The sequence below is a fragment of the Pelecanus crispus genome, chromosome 25, assembly GCF_030463565.1.
Source record: "Pelecanus crispus isolate bPelCri1 chromosome 25, bPelCri1.pri, whole genome shotgun sequence".
Lineage (NCBI taxonomy): Eukaryota > Metazoa > Chordata > Aves > Pelecaniformes > Pelecanidae > Pelecanus > Pelecanus crispus.
The window spans coordinates 1,913,600-1,933,719 of record NC_134667.1 but is presented as its reverse complement, the minus strand read 5'-3'; the positions used below and the strand labels follow the sequence as shown (position 1 = coordinate 1,933,719).

Sequence of the window (20,120 nt, the reverse complement as noted above, 5' to 3'; positions counted from 1 at the left end):
TTCTTGTAGATGGGTGTCACATTGGCAAGCCTCCAGGCATCAGTGACCTCCCCTGTTAACCAGGGCTGCTGATAGATGATGGAGGGTGGCTTGGTGAGCTCCTCTGCCAGCTCCCTCAGTACTCTCAGGTGGATCCCATCTGGCCCCACAGACTTGTGAGCGTCCAGGTGGCATAGCAGGTCGTTAACTGCTTCCTCCTGGACTATGAGGGCTCCATTCTGCTCCCCATCCCTATCCTCTAGCTCAGGGGCCTGAGTACCCTGGGGATGACCGGTCTGGCTGTTAAACACAGAGGCAAAGGCGGCGTTAAGTACCTCAGCCTTTTCCTTGTCCTCGGTGACAATGTTCCGCCCCACATCCAGCAAGGGATGGAGATCCTCCTTGGCTCTCCTTTTATTGCTGATGTACTTATAAAAACATTTTTATCTTGCCACAATGCGGCAACCCAGATTGGTTTGCCTCTGCGCTGCCAGTTGCTTTGCTTCCATTGCTGCAGCCACCCCCACAGGGCATTTGCCACCATCCATGAGTCAGTATAGAGATAAAGGACTGGCCACTTTTCTCGTTCAGCAATATCTGAAGCCAGCTGGGTGGCTTTCACCTCTGCAAACTGACTCGACTCCCCTTCTCCTTCACTGGTTTCTACGACTTGTCGTATAGGACTCCATACAGCAGCTTTCCACCTCCGATGCTTTCCCACAAGACGACAGGACCCAGCACTGAACAGGGCACATTGCTTCTCATTTTCTGGCAATTTATTATACAGTGGGGCCTCTTCAGCACGTGTCACCTCCTCCTCTGGTGATATTCTAAGGTTTTTTCCTTCTGGCCAGTCCATGATCACTTGCAAGATTGCTGGATGACCGGGGTTTCCTATTCGAGCCCGCTGTGTGATCAGTGCAACCCACTTACTCCACGCAGCATCAGTTGCATGATGTGTAGAGGGGACCCTCCCTTTGAACATCCAGCCCAGCACCGGCAGTCGGGGTGCCAGCAGGAGCTGTGCTTCAGCACCAACCACTTCCGAAGCAGCTCGAACCCCTTCATATGCTGCCAGTATCTCATTCTCAGTTGGAGTACAGCGGGCTTCGGATCCTCTGTATCCCCGACTCCAAAACCCCCGGGGTTGACCTCGAGTCTCCCCTGGTGCTTTCTGCCAGAGGCTCCAGGCAGGGCCATTCTCCCCGGCTGCAGTGTAGAGCACATTTTTAATATCCTGCCCTGCCCGGACTGGCCCAAGGGCTACTGCATGAACTATCTCCCGTTTAATTTGTTCAAAGGCTTGTTGTTGCTCAGGGCCCCATTGGAAATCATTCTTCTTCCGGGTCACTTGGTAGAGAGGGCTTACGATCTGACTGTAATTTGGAATATGCATTCTCCAAAAACCCACAACGCCTAAGAAAGCTTGTGTGTCCTTTTGCTAGTTGGCGGGGACAGAGCTGTTATTTTGTTTGATCACATCCATTGGGAGCTGACGACGTCCATCTTGCCATTTTATTCCTAAAAATTGCATCTCCTGTGCAGGTCCCTTGACCTTACTTTGCCATAAAGGCAAAACCAGCCTTCAGAAGGATTTGGATTATTTTCTTTCCCTTCTCAAAAACTTCTTCTGCTGTGTTGCCCCACACAATGATGTCATCAATATACTGCAGATGTTCTGGAGCTTCACCCTGTTCCAGTGCTGCCTGGATCAGTCCATGGCAAATGGTGGGGCTGTGCTTCCACCCCAGGGGCAGTCGGTTCCAGGTGTACTGAACAGCCCTCCAGGTAAAAGCAAGCTGGGCCTGCACTCTGCTGCCAAAGGGATGGAGAAAAATGCATTAGCGATGTCAGTTGTGGCACACCACTTGGCTGCCTTTGACTGCAGTTCCTATTGAAGTTCTCACATGTGTGGCACGGCGATCGGCACCTGTTGTTCTTCGACCCTCAGCAACCCCACAATAGAAGGGTCCTCTGAGAGACCGGGCAAGGTGGACAGCTGTTTAATTTCCCCCGTCTCCAAGGCAGCTCTACCAAAAGCCCACCGGTACCCTTTGGGTCCTTGAAATACCCTCTCCTGAGGTGATCTATGCCAAGGATGCACGGAGCATCTGGGCCAGTCACAATGGGGTGCTTCTGCCACTCATTCCCGGTTAGGGTCACTTCAGCCTCCAGTACAGTGAGCTGTTGGGATCCCCCTGTCACTCCAGAAATACAGATGGGTTCTGCCCCTCTACAACTTGATGGCATTAAGGTACACTGTGCACCGGTGTCCACTAGATTCTTCTACTCCTGTGGGTCTGACGTTCCAGGCCATCGAATCCACACAGTCCAGTAAACCCGGTTGTCCCTTTCCTCCACCTGGCTGGAGGCAGGGCCCCTCTAACACTGGTCACAGTATTCGCTGTTCACTTCCTGTAAATGTGACTCAGAAGTCCCTTGATTAAGGTTAGAAGTGAAATCAGCCCTCTTCCTCTGTCTGGGGAACTGCTCACTGGAAACTGGAGCTGCAATTTTCCTGGGAGAACCGCCTTTTGTACTAGTTTTTCCTTGCAACTCCCGCACCCGTGCCTCTAGGGTCGAGGTGGGTTTTCCATCCCACTTCCTCATATCCTCTCCGTGATCCTGCAGGTAAAACCACAGGGTGCCCCGTGGTGTGTATCCTCTGTATCCTCTCTCTTGAGCATAGGGACGTTGACTCCTAAAGGCTGAGATACCGGTCCGTACAGGTGGGGAGTAGGACAGATCCTCTCTGAGTTGTTGGAACTCTTGGCACAGTTTTTCAGACAGTTTTTCCACAGCCAAGACACAGGCCCGTAGGGATGAAGTGATACTTTCTTCGTATTCCCAGAGTCGTCTAGCCACTTCATCCACCACTGGTGCCTCGTCATCTTTCCAGGTCAGTATTGCCAACGAGTTGGCATACGATGCTGGTGCACTCTGTACCACCTTCCGCCACATGGGTCGTGTGCACCCGACTTCATCTGGATCTTTGGGTAACTGCTCATCGTTCAGGTCACTATAAATCACCTCCAGCACACCTAATACCCTCAGGTACTGGCTACCCTTCTCTACGGTGGTCCATTTACCTGGGCGGTATATAACATCCTCCTCGAAGGGATACCTTTCCTTCACGCTTGACAGAAGTCGCCTCCAAAGGCTGAGCGGTTTTGCCCCTTTTCCAATTGCTTTGTCAATGCCCCCTTCCCTAGAAAGGGATCCCAGATGGTTGGCTTCCCTACCCTCTAAATCCAGGGCGCAGTAATGTGACTCAGGGGTCAGGGTGGTCTTTCACCGCTTCACAAAAAGGAAACCGTGCTTTTCATGCAGGCAAGAACAATGCAGGTCCTGCTGCCAGGCATCATGGAGAGCCTGCAGGATGCCAATGCTGACGTTAAGAGGAAGGTCCTGTCTGTCTGCAGGAATGTGTTGGGTGTTATGAAGAGACATGGGGCCAGCCCCATTGCTCCGAAACTCTCTGAGGAGCTCCTGCAGCTCTTTGACGATGTAAGGCTGCTGTGGGAGCCTGAGCCGCAGTGCTGGGCACTCTGCAAGGCCAGCTGCTGTTGGGCCCAGCGCTGCGGGCAGCACTCGGGCAGGGCTGCTCCCTTCCTCACGCCTCTTGTGTGGCCTTTCAGGGGCCCAGGGCCGTTCAGCTGTGGCTGCAGATGTGGCCCACAGCTCCTGTGTTCAGGAGCCGGCCCCGGAGCATGTCCCTTCCCACCGGCCACACTAATGCCCCTGCGCACCACGGGCAGGGAGCGGCTGTTGCTGAAGTCCTCCCGTCCTCCTCCCTACCACAAGTCCAGCCAGGTGCAGCAGCTCTGCATCAGCCTCAGAGAAATGATGAGTATGGTGGTGAGGGACAGCAGGAGACAGAGAAAGAAGAATGTGTGGAAGAGCCCGATCCCACTCTTCTTCCGTATGAATGACCAGATGGAGAGCGTGGCCGAGGTACAGATTTCAAACCCTACCAGTGGTGTGGGGAAGGGTGTGCTGACACCATGGGAGGGGCTTGGGCATCAGGGGCGAGGGCTGTTGGCAGTCGGACTGTTGGAATGTGTGTCACCTCGGGGTCCCAGTGCCTGAGTCGCTGGGGACAGGGCAGAGCTTCCCTCCTGCCCTGCACTGGGCCCACCGCTGCCTTCCTCCTCCCCGCCGACCCTTTCAGCTCTCCTCCAGCGCAGTCCGTAGGAAAGGTCCCTGCAGAGCCAGTGCAAGCAGGGCCAGAGAAGCTGGCACGGACATTTCCCAGAGCTGCCCTGCCTGGTCCAGCAGCACTCAGCAGCAGCCCGTGGCCACCAAACACACCAGTCCCTACAGGCTCCCCAGCTGTCCCTGCAGGCGTGGGAGGCCAGGGCTTTGAGCCCCAGTCCCTGTCCCCCCGGACTGTGCCCAAGAGACCTCCCGCAGTTTGGGCCAGGGCATGTCCCAGCGCCCAGAGAGCAGGATAGCCCCAGGAACGAAGCGCTGCTGCGCCAGGTCCCCCTGCGTTGGGCCAGTGAACTTGGTCTGCACAGAGGGGTGCAGCAGTTGCAAGGGGTGGAGAGGCAGCTTGTCCCCCAGCCTGGGGCAGGGAGAGCGGTGGGAGGGGAGATGCAGCCAGAGGGGGACCGGCCCTGCGTGCTGGGACCAAAGCTCTGCCTGCCCGGAGCCTGGGCGTGAAGCAGCTGGGGCAGCCGCAGCTGGGGAGCCAAGCGTCTTGCTGGGGGATTCCCATGGGGAGGTGCTGCTGGTGCCATCCTGCTCCGGTGTCTCTGGGAGCCCAGCCCTCGCTGCCTACAGCCGTGGGCCTACACCTGCTTTGCCCTTCAGTCTGCCCCCATCCCTGGCAGCAGCTCAGCAGCGCTTGAGGATCCCTGTTCTGCTGGCCGGCAGCATGAGATATGTGAGGTGGTGGCTGCCCTGTGTCCCTGCCCTGGGCACTGAACCCAGTTCAGACTCTGTGCCCCGCTGCCTCTTCTCCTAAGGGGCTGGGAAGAGCTCGGAGCCTGGCCAAGAGCAGGAGGATGCCAGGTCTCCTTGCCTGGGCTGTGGTGCCATCTCCCAGCCTCTGCTTTTCTGCAGGCCTCTAGGGACACTCTCCTCGCCTGTGCAGAGCTCCTGCAGTGGAGGAAGCTCAGCTACCTGGCCGAGACAGGTCAGACACACCTGACTGGAGAGGGCTTGGTGAGGACAAGCCCCAAACCCCAGGGCCGGGCTGGACGGGGGCTGCCCTAGGTGCCCATGGGGAGGGCTGTGCCTCACCTGCCCTGCTCCAGCCTGGAGCCGCATCCTCCTTCCCTGCCTTCAAGCACAGACCCCCAAGGGCTCTTCTCCAGGCCTCTCTCCCCTCCCTGCCCCCAGGGTGCTGAAGGAGACCCTGGCCCATGCGCACCCTGGCAGTGGGACAGAGGGGTCTCAGCACCCCCAGACCCCCTCTGCCTGTGTCTCTCTGAACCTCAGCCCCACAGGGCTCCTGGCTGGGAGGCGGGAATCGCTGGGAGGGAAGGGGAGCACTGGTAGGAGGGCCTGGTCTGGATGGCTGGGGAGGGCCCACCCTATGGGCTGCTATGAAGAAAATTAACTCCATCCCAGCCAAAACCAGTGCAGTCAAGCCCATCCTACTCCTGCCACGCAAGCGACACGCAGCAGAGAGGAGTGTTTGGGCACACTGGAGGGGCTGTTGCATCCCACAGGCCTTCGATCCCATCTCTTGTAACTGCCCAACTGCAGCCAACCCCCAAACCCCACCTGCCCGCATGGGCTCCCAGTAGCAGAGGCGTGTTGGTGCAGGGGGCAGGCGGGGCTCTTGGAAAAGGACTGGTGAGAAAGGGGATGACTGTTGCCCAGGACAAGAGGGGAAATGTCTCTCCTCTGTCCCCAGCTGTGCCGTCTCCCTGCTGGTGTCATAATGCACCTTCAAATGATGCGGGCTGATGTCACAGGGGGATGCCCCACATCACAGGGAGGTCTCCCCAGCGCCGCAGAGGTGCCGACACTTCCCGGCAAGGCCTGGGTGCTGCTGGGCACTGCTCAGGGGCTCCCCAGTGCTGCCCTTTGGAGCTGCTCCACAGCCAGGAGTGGGGTTTGGAGGAAGCGGGGCTGTGCTGGGGGACCCTCACTGACAGGCAGGACCCTTGCTGACAGGCAGGACCCTCGCTGACAGGGAAAGTAGGGGCACGTCGGAGAGGAGTTTTTGGCAAGGAGCTGCAAAGAGCATCCCTTTCCATGAGCTGAGGGGCCATCAGCAAGTGCGATGGAGGGCTGCTGCACCGTGGCCGTCAGCTTGGAGCTGAGCAGCTTGTTCCCCACGCTCCTGTATCTCTCCACCAAGGGTAAGGGTTCTGGGAGCTCCTTCCCAAGGGGAGGCACCGGGGCTGTCCACTGTCAAAAGCTGCCACTGCTGGGCTGTGGGGGTGGCTGGAGAGGGCTGGGGGCTGCCGCGAGAGCCCTGCCTGAGGGTCCCACCGGGCTCGGGGAACAATGTGGCAAGCAGGACTCCCGGCTGCCCTGAGTCCCAAGGCTCCCATGGGAATGGCTCGGTTCCCTTGCGAGGGGGCCCATCCAGGGCCAGCTTTCCCTGGGAGCGGGTACCTCTTGGGGTTCTGGCTCTGGGATGAAAAGGGGTCCTGCATCGTGGGGCTGGGGTGTCCTTCAGCTCCCATGGGGCTCTCACCAGCCAGCTGGAAATGCCTCTGATGTAAATCAGTCCTTTACCTTCAAGCAGTCTGCTTTGGGACAACCTCTGTTCCTTCCCAGGGGATCCTCTTGTGCCACCAGGCGGGCAGACCGTGTCCTGGGCACTGGGGTGCCATCCCTTTCTGGGGCTTAGATGGCCACTGCCCTGGTCCTAAGCCCTTCCCACATCCCCATTTCTGCTCCAGCCCTGTCCCGGGAGCAGAGGAAGGCTGGCAGTCTGACATTGGAGCACAGCCCAGCTCCGCAGCCATGGCAGTGTTTGTCTGGGCTGTTTGTGGACACCCGCCTCTGTCACCCCCTGGGCGAGGAGCTGGCCGAGAGGCCGTGAGCTGGCTGGCCTGCAGCCTGACACCTCTTTCCCTTGCTTTCCAGAGGTTGTGGCTGTCTGGGATGCTGTGTCTGCGTATATCCTGGGACAACTGAAGCTGGACAAGGTGGGCTGGCGTCTTGGTCCTCCTTTGCCCTGGAGAGCCTGGGCCCCGGGGAGCCATCCCTCCTTGAGCATCGTGGCAGCACACCGAGACAATCCCGTGTGCCCAGAGCTGCTTCTTGGTCAACCAAGAGAGAAACCAAGGCCAGATCGAGTCTGAGAAAGCACTTGGCGCACAATAGGGCTTCACTCTTCCCTGTGCTCAGAGTGGAGAGAGCAAGCAGAGAGGCAGGGGATTATGCTGGGTCCATGCCAAGGATAATCCCTGGGAATCAGTGCCTGTGCTGGAAATGCCTGGGCTCTTCTCCAGCCAAGGGACGTTAGCATGTGTTTTGAGGAGGGGAAGAAAACCAATGGAGAACATGGGCCTTGGCCACAGCTTTTACTTTTGCCATCTCTACAGTACTCACTCATCAGCCTTTTTGTCTTCTTCCTGGGCAGGGTGTCCTGCTTGCAGGACTCGGGACCTTCGCTATGGTCCAAGAGCAATGCCAGGGCGACAAAGAGGTGTATGTGGTTCGCAGACCCGTCTTCCAGCTGGATATTGATGTGTCATGCCTGCAGGAGCTGACGTTCCCCACAGTGGTTATCCCTGGTGAGGAGGCAGCGGCCACCCTCCACTCTCGGCCTCCATGTCCGGGGCTGGGGTGCGTGCTCTCTGCTCTTTGGAAAGGGCTGGGAGAAGTAGAGAATTGCATCCAAAGGTCGGGGCATGGCTTGAGCTCCCCCAAAACAAACCACTCCCCAGGAGCTCTTTTCTATGGCATTTTGTTATGACTCTTAGATGGAAATGTGGCCTGCTGTGGCAGTGACGCTGTTCCTCCTCCTTCCAGGCAATGTCAAGATCAAGCCGCTGAACTACAGGTGGCTATCGCGAGCCACCTCCTTGCCGTGGCACACGGTGGAGGACTGTGTGAAAGAGACCATACTCTTGTACTCTTACCACCTGAAACAGCCAGCACCTCTCCTTCGCCTTCAAGGACATTGGCGTTCTGTCCTGCGAAGATGGTGTCCTGTGCATGCGGTTTTACTACGACTGCGTCACAGGGCTGGAGAGCAAGGCCAGCCGCATTGCACTGCTTCACACTGTAAGCTGCTCAGGTTTTGAGGGCTGCTGCAATGTCTTTGGGAAGCCCACTGAAGGCTGAGCAACCCAGTCGCCATTGGCCAGCCTGGACGTTGCAGGCCACTCAAGTGCCTTTCCCCATGCTCACCCCCACTAACTTCTCCATTAGCAAAGAAAGTTTCTTCTGAGTTTCTGGGTCCTTGCCCTACAAAAAGCCTGGCAGTGTTCTTGCGCAGCTTCAGTGTTTGCTGTGCAGCTTCTCCAGAGCAGAGCAAGGGCTAACGCTCATGGAGGACGATTTGGAAGAGGGGTTTGGAGAAGTGGCTTTCTTCTGGAGCAGGAGACAGGTCTGCTTCCTTTGGGAGCCAAGAGAAAACTGCCTTGGAAACCTTCCAACAGCTCTGGGTCACTTTGCAGAGGCTGTGGATGCCAGTTGCAGATGTCTGCGGTGGAGCGACCACCGCTCGGGGGATGCAGGCTGCTCCTGCCCAGGCATTCCCAAGGTGAGTGCGTTTCCTCTGCAGCCCTCGACCGACCGACCGAGCGGGCGGCTTCCCAGCTCCTGCTCAGCAGCGTGCATTGTCGGGGCTCAACACTCAGCATCGCGTCAGGGATCAGTCCTGAAGTGACTGGTTTATGGTTAACTAATGCTGAGTTTGGGCTCTGCCTGTATTCTCCTGCAGCGACCGGGCACCGTGATTGTGTTTCTCACGCCCAGCCTGCCGTCATTCCCACCAGAGAGAAGCAGCTGCACACGGAGAGGACTTGAAGCTGCATTTTCTGGTGTTGGGGGGAGATTGCCAGTAAAACCTGTGCATGGCCACAAAGGAAAAGGGCTGCCATGCCTTGCACGACAGTCAGGAGGATTAGTGCTGGGAAGCTGCAGAGGGTAGAGGGTCACCCTTCTTCAAGCCTGTGTCATCATTTGCTTTCCAGGTTTCAGTTCCTGGTGGTCAGCAGAGCGCTGGCCAAGTCTTTCGCCACCTGGCACAAGAAGGCTGCAGAAAAGCATGGGAGCAGAAGAGGTACGGGTACCCTGCCCCACGCTGGGTGACCACAGCCCAGTTAAAACGCACTCTCCACGGGGCTGCTCTGAAGAGCTTCCTCCTTTCCCAGGCACAGAGGGGCATCCTGACCAGCTGCTGCACAGGCGGGTGAAGTTATCCCTCCCCGTGCTGCCAAGCCAGGGGCCAGGCACAAGGCAGCAAGACATGGGGAAGAAGCCTTCTGCCAGGTGAGAGCCTTGTGGGAAGGGATGAAAGGGATCCTTGCACCCATGTGGGAGAGACATCCCCTTTGGACAGTGCGGATGCAGGGACTCAGGAAAGTCCCTGACTCATGCCCCACGGTTTTTATGAGCTTGCTTGCCCCATGGCAGGCCCCTTAGTGAGGAAGATGGCACATGTTGAGTGCACCCCACATCGCTTTGCTTGCCCTCACAACAGAGCTGAGGTGCAGCCCTCTCCCATCCATCTGATGGGGCTCAGGAAAGGCTCCCCCTTGCCATGGGAGACGGCCCCACCTCCCCTGCTGCTTCTGCCAGCCTGGGGAGCCTTGGTACCAGATGAAAAGGAGAGGCCAAAGTGCCCCGTGCTCATGCCGACTCCTCCTGGTGTCTCTTTGCAGTGTGCTCCCCCCGTGTCCAGGCAGCTCCCCCAGGATGAAGGAGCCAGGCAGGCAGGAGCCAGCTCCTCCAGCCAGGCCCACCGCTGCACTCCCGTCCTCTGAAGCCTGCAAGAGAGCGTTGCAGGTACGTGCTCTGCCTTGCTGTAACTACCGTGCTGGTTGAGACTCGGCAAAAGCCTCTTTGTGCAGAGAGCCATCCTGAAAGGATCCCTTGGCGTGCGTTCATTGTAACCTGGCTGTCACCTCCTTCAGATCTTCTTCAGGAAAAGGAAGGGGCTGCACGTCCTTCCCACCTGTTATTGCCCCTGGGTTTGTCATGAAACACTTTATTGTGTCCAGGGGCTATGGAAAGTGTACAAGTCCTTTCTAGGTCATTGACAGTGGAGGTCTTTGCTCGCTCAGCTGTGTTTGCCATGAGCTGAGGAGCCTGGCATGACTCCATGGCCCCTCATCTGTTAGGGGAAAAGCGCTGCTGACCGACCAGCTGAAGCAAGAGGCACCGACATGGGCCAGGCCCAAAGGAACATCCCCTCTGGGAGCTGAGACTAATCCTGTCTGCTGCTGCGTTTCCATCCCCTCCAGGAGGTCTGGCAGCTGTCTGCAGAGTGGGAGCAAGGGAAGACCCAGTGGCAAGAGCGGCGACAGCAAGCAAAGGCAGAATGGGCAGCGTGGCAAGCCTGGTCTGCAGGGGAGGACCGACAGCCGCCCCAGGTACGGGCAGTGACTGACACCGCTGAGAGCAGCAGTGACCCTCTCTCTCGGGGCACCAGGGCGGCAGGTCTCCAGGGAGTGGGAGCAGGACTGACCCAGCTGCAGGGCAGGGGTTTGCCTGCTCATCCCTGTCAGGGAGATTGGCAGCAGGGTCCCAGGAGCAAAAGCAGCCGTCGGCCATGATGATGGGCAGACGATGCTGAGTCTCCCGGCTCCCAGGTCCTGCTGCAGGCTCCTCTGAAGAGAAGTCCTCTGGCAAACAGCACCTCTGTTTGCCGTCTGGTTTGCTGAGAGTGTCTCCTTCTTGGCAGGCACTGGGCACTGGAGGCACTTGGACTCCCCACCCTCCAGCCCAGCCCAGGAGAAAGGAGGTCACCCAGAGGTGGAGAAAGGCTGAAAACCCTCTCCCAGCAGAGGAGATGGCAGCAGCAGCCCAGCGGGAGAGACTCCGGCCTGAGTAAGTGTGCGCTGGCTCTGCACACAGCCCGGGGCAGCCGAGCAGTCGTGACCCCACGGGCTGAGGGATGATGCTTCCCTGTTGTTGCAGGCACCTTTCCCCACGAGCGCTCCAGGTCCTCAGAAGGCTGGAGCCATATCAAGCACGGAGGAACATATTCAAGCACGTCACTGACAACCACAGGCGGTGTCAGGAGCAGCAGAGGCAGCTCCCCTGGTAACCATCTCCAAAAAGAGATGGTGCTTCCTCAGCTGCAAGGGAAGCCCATCCCTCCACTGAGGGCAGCCCTGGGGGAAAGAGGATATTTCTCTGCCAGCCCTTGTGAGACTGAAGCAGGTTCTGGAGCTTGGCTGTGGGCTGGATCTCCCTGACACCCAAGGGGACTGCCCGGGCATCCAGAATTGGCTTTCCATGTGGGATGTGGAAGTCCTGGCTGAAGACAGAGGGGTCCCTCTGATGGCTGGCCCTTTCCAAAGCAGAGAGCATGTCCTTCCCTTGAAGAGTCTTGGGCCAAGACACCTTGCCCCTGGGGGGGACACCTGTATGGGGCACTCAAGGTCTTGGCCCAGCCTGACTCAGCCCCAGGCTGATCAGCTGCACCTGGGACCTTCTCATGGGCTTGGGCATCAGGGGCCTCTCCCACTTCACAGGCACCTTCAGGCTTCATCGCAAGCAGATCCCACCACAGGTGGCCTGAGCTATGCCTGCAGGATTTCTCTGCCTTCTCCCTCTCCATACAGTCATAGGCTTTTCTTTCTTCCTCCCTAGCACTAGGTGCTGGTACCGCAGCAGCAGGGAAGGTGCCGGGAGCAGCGGCTGTAGCAGTGGCTGTTAGCAAAGAAGCTGGGAGGCTTCTCAGCTGCTGAGATCCACCTATAAATACAAAATAAAGAGCTCTGGGGCTGTTCCCAGCTGGACTGACTGGCCTGTGCCCGGTGCTGGACCGCTCTAAAGGGATTATGCACACCCCATGTGTGATCCCAGAAGTGCTCCTAGGTGGAGGAGGGAATAAAGTCCACACATAGCCCACAGCTTGAAGACGTGCAGCCCCACTCCTGCACATCCCAACACACAGGCAGCATGACAGAGGAGGCTCTCACGCCCCTCCTGGGAACCCAGCACAGCTGGTGCCTCCCTGAAGCGCCTGCACGCTCATGCACGCGGCATGGAGAACCACCAGCAGGGCCAGCAGTCTGTGTGTGATTGCAGGGCTGTGACCACACCGGGACCACGGAGGTGTGGTGGGTCAATGGCACAGCAGGACGGCTGCAGTGGAGGGACACGGGCTCTTCAGGAAGGACCATCTGGGGAGGCGAGGAGGTGGACTTGCCTCCTGCTCGGGGTGGGACGGGAGCCAGCTTATGGCTCAGGATCAGAAGGCAGACCAACGTGGGTGCTGCGTTAGCAGGTATCTGCTAGAGAGCTGTTCAGGAGGAAGATGTAGATGAGGCCTTCTTGAAACAAGTGAAAGAAGCCTCACATTCACAGGGCCTGGTCCTCATGGGGGGCCTGAACCACCCTGGTGTAGCTGCTGGAAGGACAATGCGGCAGGGCCAAGCAATCTAGGAGATTTCTCGAGTGCATTTCCTGGCACAGGTGATGGGGGAACCAAGAAGGAGAGGTGCTCTGCTGGACCGGGCACTGCTGAACAAGGAAGAACTGCTAGGGGATTTGAAAGCCAGTGGCAGCCTTGGCTGCAGTGACCATGAGATGGTGGAGTTGAGGATGCAGAAGGGAGGGAGCAAGGCAAAGAGCAGGACTAGAGCCCTGGCTTTCAGGACAGCAGATTTCAACCTTGTCAGAGATCAGTTTGGAAGAATCCCATGGGAGATGGCCATGGAGAGAAGAGGGGTCCTGCAGAGCTGCTTGATATTCATGGACCACCTCTTCCAAGCTCAAGAAAGGTGCCTCCCAAGAAACAGGAAATCAAGCAAAGGCAGCAGGAGGCCAGCATGGATGAGTGAGGAGCTCCTCACAGATGACAGATGTCATCTACTTGGATTTCTGTAAAGCATTCAACACAGTCCCCCACAACATCCTTTTCTCTAAACTGGGGAGATATGGATTTGAATGGTGGACTGTTTGGTGGATAAGGAATTGGTTGCATGGTTGCATCCAGAAGGTAATGGTCAACAGCTCGATGTCCAAATGGAGAAAGATGGTGTTCCTCACGGGTCCGTACTGAGACCAGTGCTGTTTAATATCTTCATCCATGACACAGACAGTGGGATCGAGTGCACCCTCAGCAAGTTTGCAGACGACACCAAGCTGAGTGGTGCGGTTGACGAGATGTCATCCAAAGGGACCTGGAGAAGCTGGAGAGGTGGGCCTGTGTGAACCTCATGAGGTTCAACAAGGCCAAGTGCAAGGTCCTGCACCTGGGACGGGGCAACCCCCAATATCAATGCAGGCTGGGGGATGGAGGGATGGAGAGCAGCCCTGCGGAGAAGGACTTGGGGCTACTGGGGGATGAAAAGCTGGACATGAGCCAGCAATGTGCGCTTGCAGCCCAGAAGGCCAACCGAATCCTGGGCTGCATCAAAACAAGCGTGGCCAGCAGGTCGAGGGAGGGGATTCTGCCCCTCTGCTCTGCTCTGGTGAGACCTCACCTGGAGCCCTGCGTCCAGCTCTGGGGCCCTCAGCACAGGAAGGACATGGACCTGCTGGAGCGGGTCCAGAGGAGGCCACCAAAATGATCCGAGGGCTGGAGCACCTCTCCTACGAGGCCAGGCTGAGAGAGTTGGGGTTGTTCAGCCTGGAGAAGAGAAGGCTGCGAGGAGACCTTATTGCGACCTTCCAGTACTGAAAGGGGGCCTACAGGAAGGATGGGGAGAATCTTTTTAGCAAGGCCTGTTGTGACAGGACAAGGAATAATGGATTTAAACTAAAGAAGAATAGATTTAGACTGGGTATAAGGAAGAAATTTTTCACACTGAGGGTGGTGAGGCTGGAACAGGTTGCCCAGAGAGGTGGTGGAGGCCCCATCCCTGGAAACCTTCAAGGTCAGGTTGGACGGGTCTGTGAGCAACCAGATCTGGTTCAAGCTGTCCCTGCTCCCTGCAGGGGGGTTGGGCTGGGTGAGCTCTAAAGGTCCCTTCCAACCCAAAGCGTTCTATGATTCTATGATTCTATGATGCAATTGCTCACCACCCACTGACCCGATCCCCAGCCAGTCCCCAAGCAGCAATCGCTGCCCCCTGCTCAACTCCCCCCAGTTTCTATACAGAGAAGAGGTGACAGCAGCATTCTCCAATTTATAGTTGTCGTGGTTTAGCCCCAGCCAGCAGCTCAGCACCACGCAGCCGCTCGCTCACTCCCCCTACCCCGATGGGATGGGGGAGAGAATCGGAGGAGTAAGAGTGAGAAACACTCCTGGGTTGAGATAAGAACAGTTTAATAATTGAAATAAAGTACAATACTAATGATAATGATAACAATATAATAATGATAATAATGATGATAATAATAAGAATATACAAAGCAAGTGATGCACAATGCAATTGCTCAACACCTGCCGATCGGTACCCAGTCGGCCAACCCCCACCCAGTTTCTATACTGAGCATGACGTCATAAGGTATGGAATAGCCCTTTGGGCAGTTTGGGTCAGCTGTCCTGGCTGTGCCCCCTCCCAGTTTCTTGTGCCCCTGGCAGAGCATGGGAAGCTGAAAAGTCCTTGACTAGCATAAGCAGTATTTAGCAACAACTAAAGACATCAGCGTGTTATCAACATTCTTCTCCTACTAAATCCAAAACACAGCACTGTGCCTGCTACTAGGAAGAAAATTAACTCATCTAGGAAGAAAATTAACTCTATCCCAGCCGAAACCAGGACACCAGAGAAGGGCAACGAAGCTGGTGAAGGGACTGGAGCACAGGCCTTATGCGGAGCGGCTGAGGGCACTCTGTCTGCAGAAGAGGAGGCTGAGGGGAGACCTTATCGCTCTCTACAGCTGCCTGAAAGGAGGGTGTAGTGAGGTGGGTGTTGGTCTCTTCTCCCACGTAATTAGCAATAGGGCAAGAGGAAATGGGCTCAAGCTGCACCAGGGGAGGTTTAGGTTGGATAGTAGGAAAAATTTCTTCACGGAAAGGGTGGTCAAGCATTGAAACAGGCTGCCCAGAGAGGTGGTGCACTCACCATCCCTGGAAGCGTTCAAAAACGGGCAGATGTGGCACTTGGGGACATGGTTTAGTCTAGTCTGCCCTTGGTTGGTTTAGTGTAGACTTGGTAATGTTAGGTGAATGGTTGGACTGGATGATCTTAAAGGTCTTTTCCAACCTAAACAATTCTATGATTCTATGATTGTGTTTCCTTCTTGCTAGCTGGTGGGGACATAGCTGTTATTTTGTTGATCACATCCATTGGGAGCTGACGATGTCCATCTTGCCATTTTATTTCTAAAAATTGCATCTCCTGTGCAGGTCCCTTGACCTTTCTTTGTTTGATGGCAAAACCGGCCTTCAGAAGGATTTGGACTATTTTCTTTCCCTTCTCAAAAACTTCTTCTGCTGTATTGCCCCACACAATGATGTCATCAATGTACTGCAGATGTTCTGGAGCTTCACCCTGTTCCAGTGCCGTCTGGATCAGTCCATGGCAAATGGTGTATTTGGTTTCTGTACGTGCACGAGTAATTCTGCCTCTACCTGCAATGATATCCCTAACGTCACGTACCATTATTGGTCTCGATACGTGTGCGTCACTGTAACGCTATTGCTGTCTCGATCTGTAGTGGTATCGGGATCTGTAATGGTATTGGTGATGGCATCTATCATGGCACTTGTATCTGCATCGGTATGTATAATGCTATCGCTATCTGCCGTGGGATCAGAATGTGCGATGGCCTCTGCATCGGCAAAGGCATTTGTAATGCTCTGAGTGTCTGCTGTGGCCTCTGCATCTCCTAGTGTACCTGCACCTGACTTTGCATCAGCAATGGTCTCTGCGGTGGTTTCTGCAATGCTATCTGCAGCTGCAGCAGAATCTGCATCTGGCATGGCGTCTGCATCTGCAGCGCTATTGGCTTTGGTGTCTGCACCTGTGGCATCTGTGCATCTGCAAAGGTCTGTGCAATGGGTTCTGCAATGGTATTTGATCTGCCATGCCATTTGCAATGCTGTCTCTGTCTGTAATGGCATCCGCATCTGCTCTGGCATCCGCAACACTCTATGCATCATCAATAGCATCTGCAATGGGAACTTGCGGTGCAGAGGTGTCTGATGGTTCCTCTGTCTGTCACGGGCCCTCAGTCGGTAATGGTGTCACTTGCTGTACCTGCTGCTTTTGGTGTAATTGAAAGTGCACTTGGATCAGTGACTGCACTTGTATCCTCAATTGTATGTGCAATTGCACCTGTATCTGGAATTGTATCTGGTTTGTGCCTGTCCCTGCAGTTGTATTGGCAATTCAGTGTGGGTCCGTGCCTGTAATGATATTGGTCTCTGTGATGATGCTGGCAGCAGTGTATTTGATGGTGCCAGTATCTGTGTCTCTAATGGTATCTGTGCCTGTACCCGTAATTGTACCCGTAACTGTATCTGCATTGCTAACGGTATCTGGACCTGCACATGTACTTGGAATGGTTTCTGTATGCGCACACGTAATTCCCTCTCTAGCTGAACTAGGAAGCACAGGGGTATCTCTAATGGTATCTGTACCACTGACGGTCTCAGGATCTGTGTGACTACCTGTAATGCTATCGCCTTCTCTGTACTGGTGTTGGGATCTGTGACAGTCCTGGTAGTGGCATCGGCAATGGCGTGGGTACCTGTATCAGTATGTGCAACGCTATCGATAGCTGCAATGGGATCGGCATCTCCAAGGGCCTCTGCACCTGCAGCGGGAGCTGGATCTGCAATGCCATCTGCAATGGTTTCTTCAGCTGCAGTGGTACCTGCCTCTGCAGTGCTGTTTGCTTTGATAGCAGCACCTGCAGGGTTGTCAGCAGTGGCTTGTTCAGCTGAAATGGTGGCTGCAATGGCATTTGAATCTGCAATGGCATCTGCAAAGCCATAGCGTCTGCAATGCTCTGTGTGCATCTGTACGCTCTCCACTGCAGACACCACTGCAGATGCAGATGCCATTGCAGATGCAAATACAATTTCAGATGAGGTTGCGGATGGAGATGCTGTTGAAGATGCAGGTGCCATTGCAGACGCCACTGCAGATGCAGAAACCATTACAGACACCAGTGGAGATGCAGATGCCATGTCAGACACCACTTCAGATGAAGATGCCGTTGCAGATGCAGGTACCTTTGCAGATGCCATTGCAGATGGAGATGCCGTTGAAGCTTCCTTTGAAGATACAGCCCTTGATGCCACTGGAGATGGCCTTGCAGACACAGATACCTCTGCAGATGGCCCTGCAGATGCAATTGCCTTTAGAGTTGCTCTCAAAGATGCTGAAGCCATTGCAGTCACCCAATGGAGATGCAGATACTCCCTGTACCTTCAGTGGTATGTCTACCACTCCCTGTATGTGTAACGGCAGCTCTCTCTGTAATGGTTCCCCTCCCAGGAGCGAGATCAGTCTCTGTATCTGTATCCATAGCTGTAACTGAATGTGTACTCGTGGCTGGGGCTCTTCTGGTGGCTGTAACTGCATGTGCAGTTCTGTCTGTATCTATGACTGCCCCTGCAATTGTATGTGTAACGGTGTCTGTGACTGTACTTGTATCTCTAATGGTAGGTGTCTTCTGTCTGTATGTGCCCCTGTATCTGCCGTTGCATCTGCAATTGAGTCGGTATCTTCCTCGTGGGATTGCTGTCTATGGCTGTATGTGAAAAGGCATTGTCAAGGATATCTGCAATGGCACCTGCATCTACAATGTTCTGGCCAATGGACTGTGCATCTGCAAAGGTATCTGCAGTGGCGTCTGCAATGCGAATTCATGCTGCAGGGCCATCTGAAATGGTATTTGCATCTGCAATGGAAGCTGCAACGGTATCTTCTTCTGTAAATGGATTGGGCATCTGCAATGGCATCTCCATCTCCAGCACTACGTCCACCTACAATGCTCTCTCTATTGGTATTTGCAGCTGAGGAAAGGCATGGGGTTTTCCCTCAGATGGACAAAACCAAATGATCAGAAAACAGGACAGGTTGCAATGCCCGTCAGGTATTAATGAATTACTTAAAAGTCAAGCGAAAGAGAGGTGCTGTGATGACAGACAGTGAATTTCACACCCTGCCTCATATCCAGAGGCTCAAGCTCGGCACGCTCCATGCTCCTGCGTGGCAGGCGGCTTTCCGCAGCAATGCTGCTCACCGGGCGTTGTTAAAGACATCAGCCTCACAGATGTTTCTGCCTCCCCCCAGACAGCCCTGATACCCTCAGTCACTGCCTGCCTGCCGGGTGCCCCCACCCCTTCCTCCTGGTGCTCCCCTGCGTGCCAGCAGCCACGGCTCTCTGAGCAGGAGAGACACTCCACTCCTCTTGGCAGCCTGCAAGCACAGACTAGAGCACAGGGCTAGTCTTTTTGTTCCCCTTCCTGGGCTGCACTTCCCCCCCGGAGCTGGGTGCTGGATCCTGGTGGGGGCTGGGTGTTTCAGCCCTGTCTTGGAGCCCAAGCGGTGTGTGTGTCTGTGCACACCCGTGCTGCACGTGCCTCTCTGTGATTGTCTGCGTGTGCCTGCTGGGAGTCCATGTGCAGCCCGGCTCCCGCATGGACCTGGTGTGGGGAGCTGCCGCAGCTGGACTTCCGCGGGACAGGCAAACCCCGCGGGGAGAGGCCGACACGCAGTGACCGTGGCTGCTCCGGCCGTGCGCTGAGAGTGGGTGCTGAGAGTGATGCCCTGTTTCCCACGTCAGCTCTTGGCACCAGCCCCGGGGAGGTGATTGTCGTGTCACAGTGGGCAGTGGTGGCCATGTCACCGTGATGTCACTGTGGGCTTGTGACACGGGCGCCCTGGAGGGTACAAAGGGTGCTGCTCCCAGAGGCGGGGGAGCATCTGGAGGAGAACCTGGGTGCTGCTGGGCAGGAGTATGGAGAGTACTCGCCAACGACCTCTCCGGCGTCCACTGTGCAGAGGGGCCACGCGGGTGCCCGGCAAAGCAGGGCAGGAGAAACTCCTTCTCTCCTCAGCCCCGCACCACACCTGGCCAGAAGCTCAGCACCCAGCTGGTGCAGGCCAAGCCGTGCATGGAACCAGTGCGTGCGCGAGCACAGGACCGCTGGCAGAGTGGGACACAGGTGCGTGAGTGCAGGCAGCTGACGGAGCCCCTCTCTGGGGGAGGCTCCCGTGCCAGCCCTGGCCATCCCTGACAATTCCCACGGCTGTGCCCCTCACACCCTGCTGGCTCCCGACGTGCAGGTGCAGCCATGCAGGCAGAGGTGCTGAAGCAAGACCTCTGCATGCTCCGGGAGCGCCTGCTGCAGTGTTCTGGTGACTCACAAAGGCACAAGGAGCTGCTGCAGTGTCTGGTAGGTGTGGAGTGTTCCCCTTGTGCCTGGGGGCTGGGGCTGCGGGACCTGAGCCCCTGAGCCCTCCTTTCCCCCTGCAGGGCAAGCAGCAGCAGGAGCTGCGGCAAACCATGGAGGAGCTCAGCATGGAGGTCAGTTTCCCCTCCTCTGCCCACGTCCCCCAGCTGCGGCACCTGGGGCTGTGTCAGGGGCTCAGTGCCTGTGTCTGGCTCCTCTTCCCAGAACCATCTTGTGGCGCGGTGTTTTGAGAACAACCGCCGGGAGCTCCAGCAGCTGGAGGGGCTGGTGGCCCAGGCAAAGGTGAGTTCACAGAATCACAGACTGGTTGAGGCTGGAAGGGACCTCTGGAGATCATCTGGTCTTGTGCAATGCCCCTGCTCAAGCAGGGTCACCTAGAGCCACTTGCTCAGCCCCATGTCCAGCTGTGGACCGTGTCCAGAGTTGGGCCTGGGGGTCGCTCTGGCTGCCTGCAGTGCCTGCAGGGCTGGGAAGGAGAGGGGACGTGAGAGCAAAGGCAGTGCCTGAAGGGAGCCATGAGTGCACTCATGCGAGCGTCCCGGTGCCCTGATGGCTGCTTCTCTTCCCCTCCTCTCCCACAGGAGCACGTTCAGCTGGCAAAGGAGGAGGCAGCTGCAAGCCTGGAAGAGGTGCTGAAGGTACAGGGGAAAAGGAGGCCCGTTCTGACAGGGTCCGGGAGGGGGGTGCCAGTGCTGGGTCCGTGCAGCCCAGCAGCCACGGGCAGTGG

General features: G+C 56.4%; 1 protein-coding gene across 1 annotated transcript in view; it reads left to right on the top strand.

Annotated features, from left to right (window-relative positions):
- The window catches only part of LOC142595943 (scavenger receptor cysteine-rich type 1 protein M130-like), a 57,727-nt gene that overhangs the window by 9,830 nt on the left and 27,777 nt on the right, over positions 1 to 20,120 (top strand).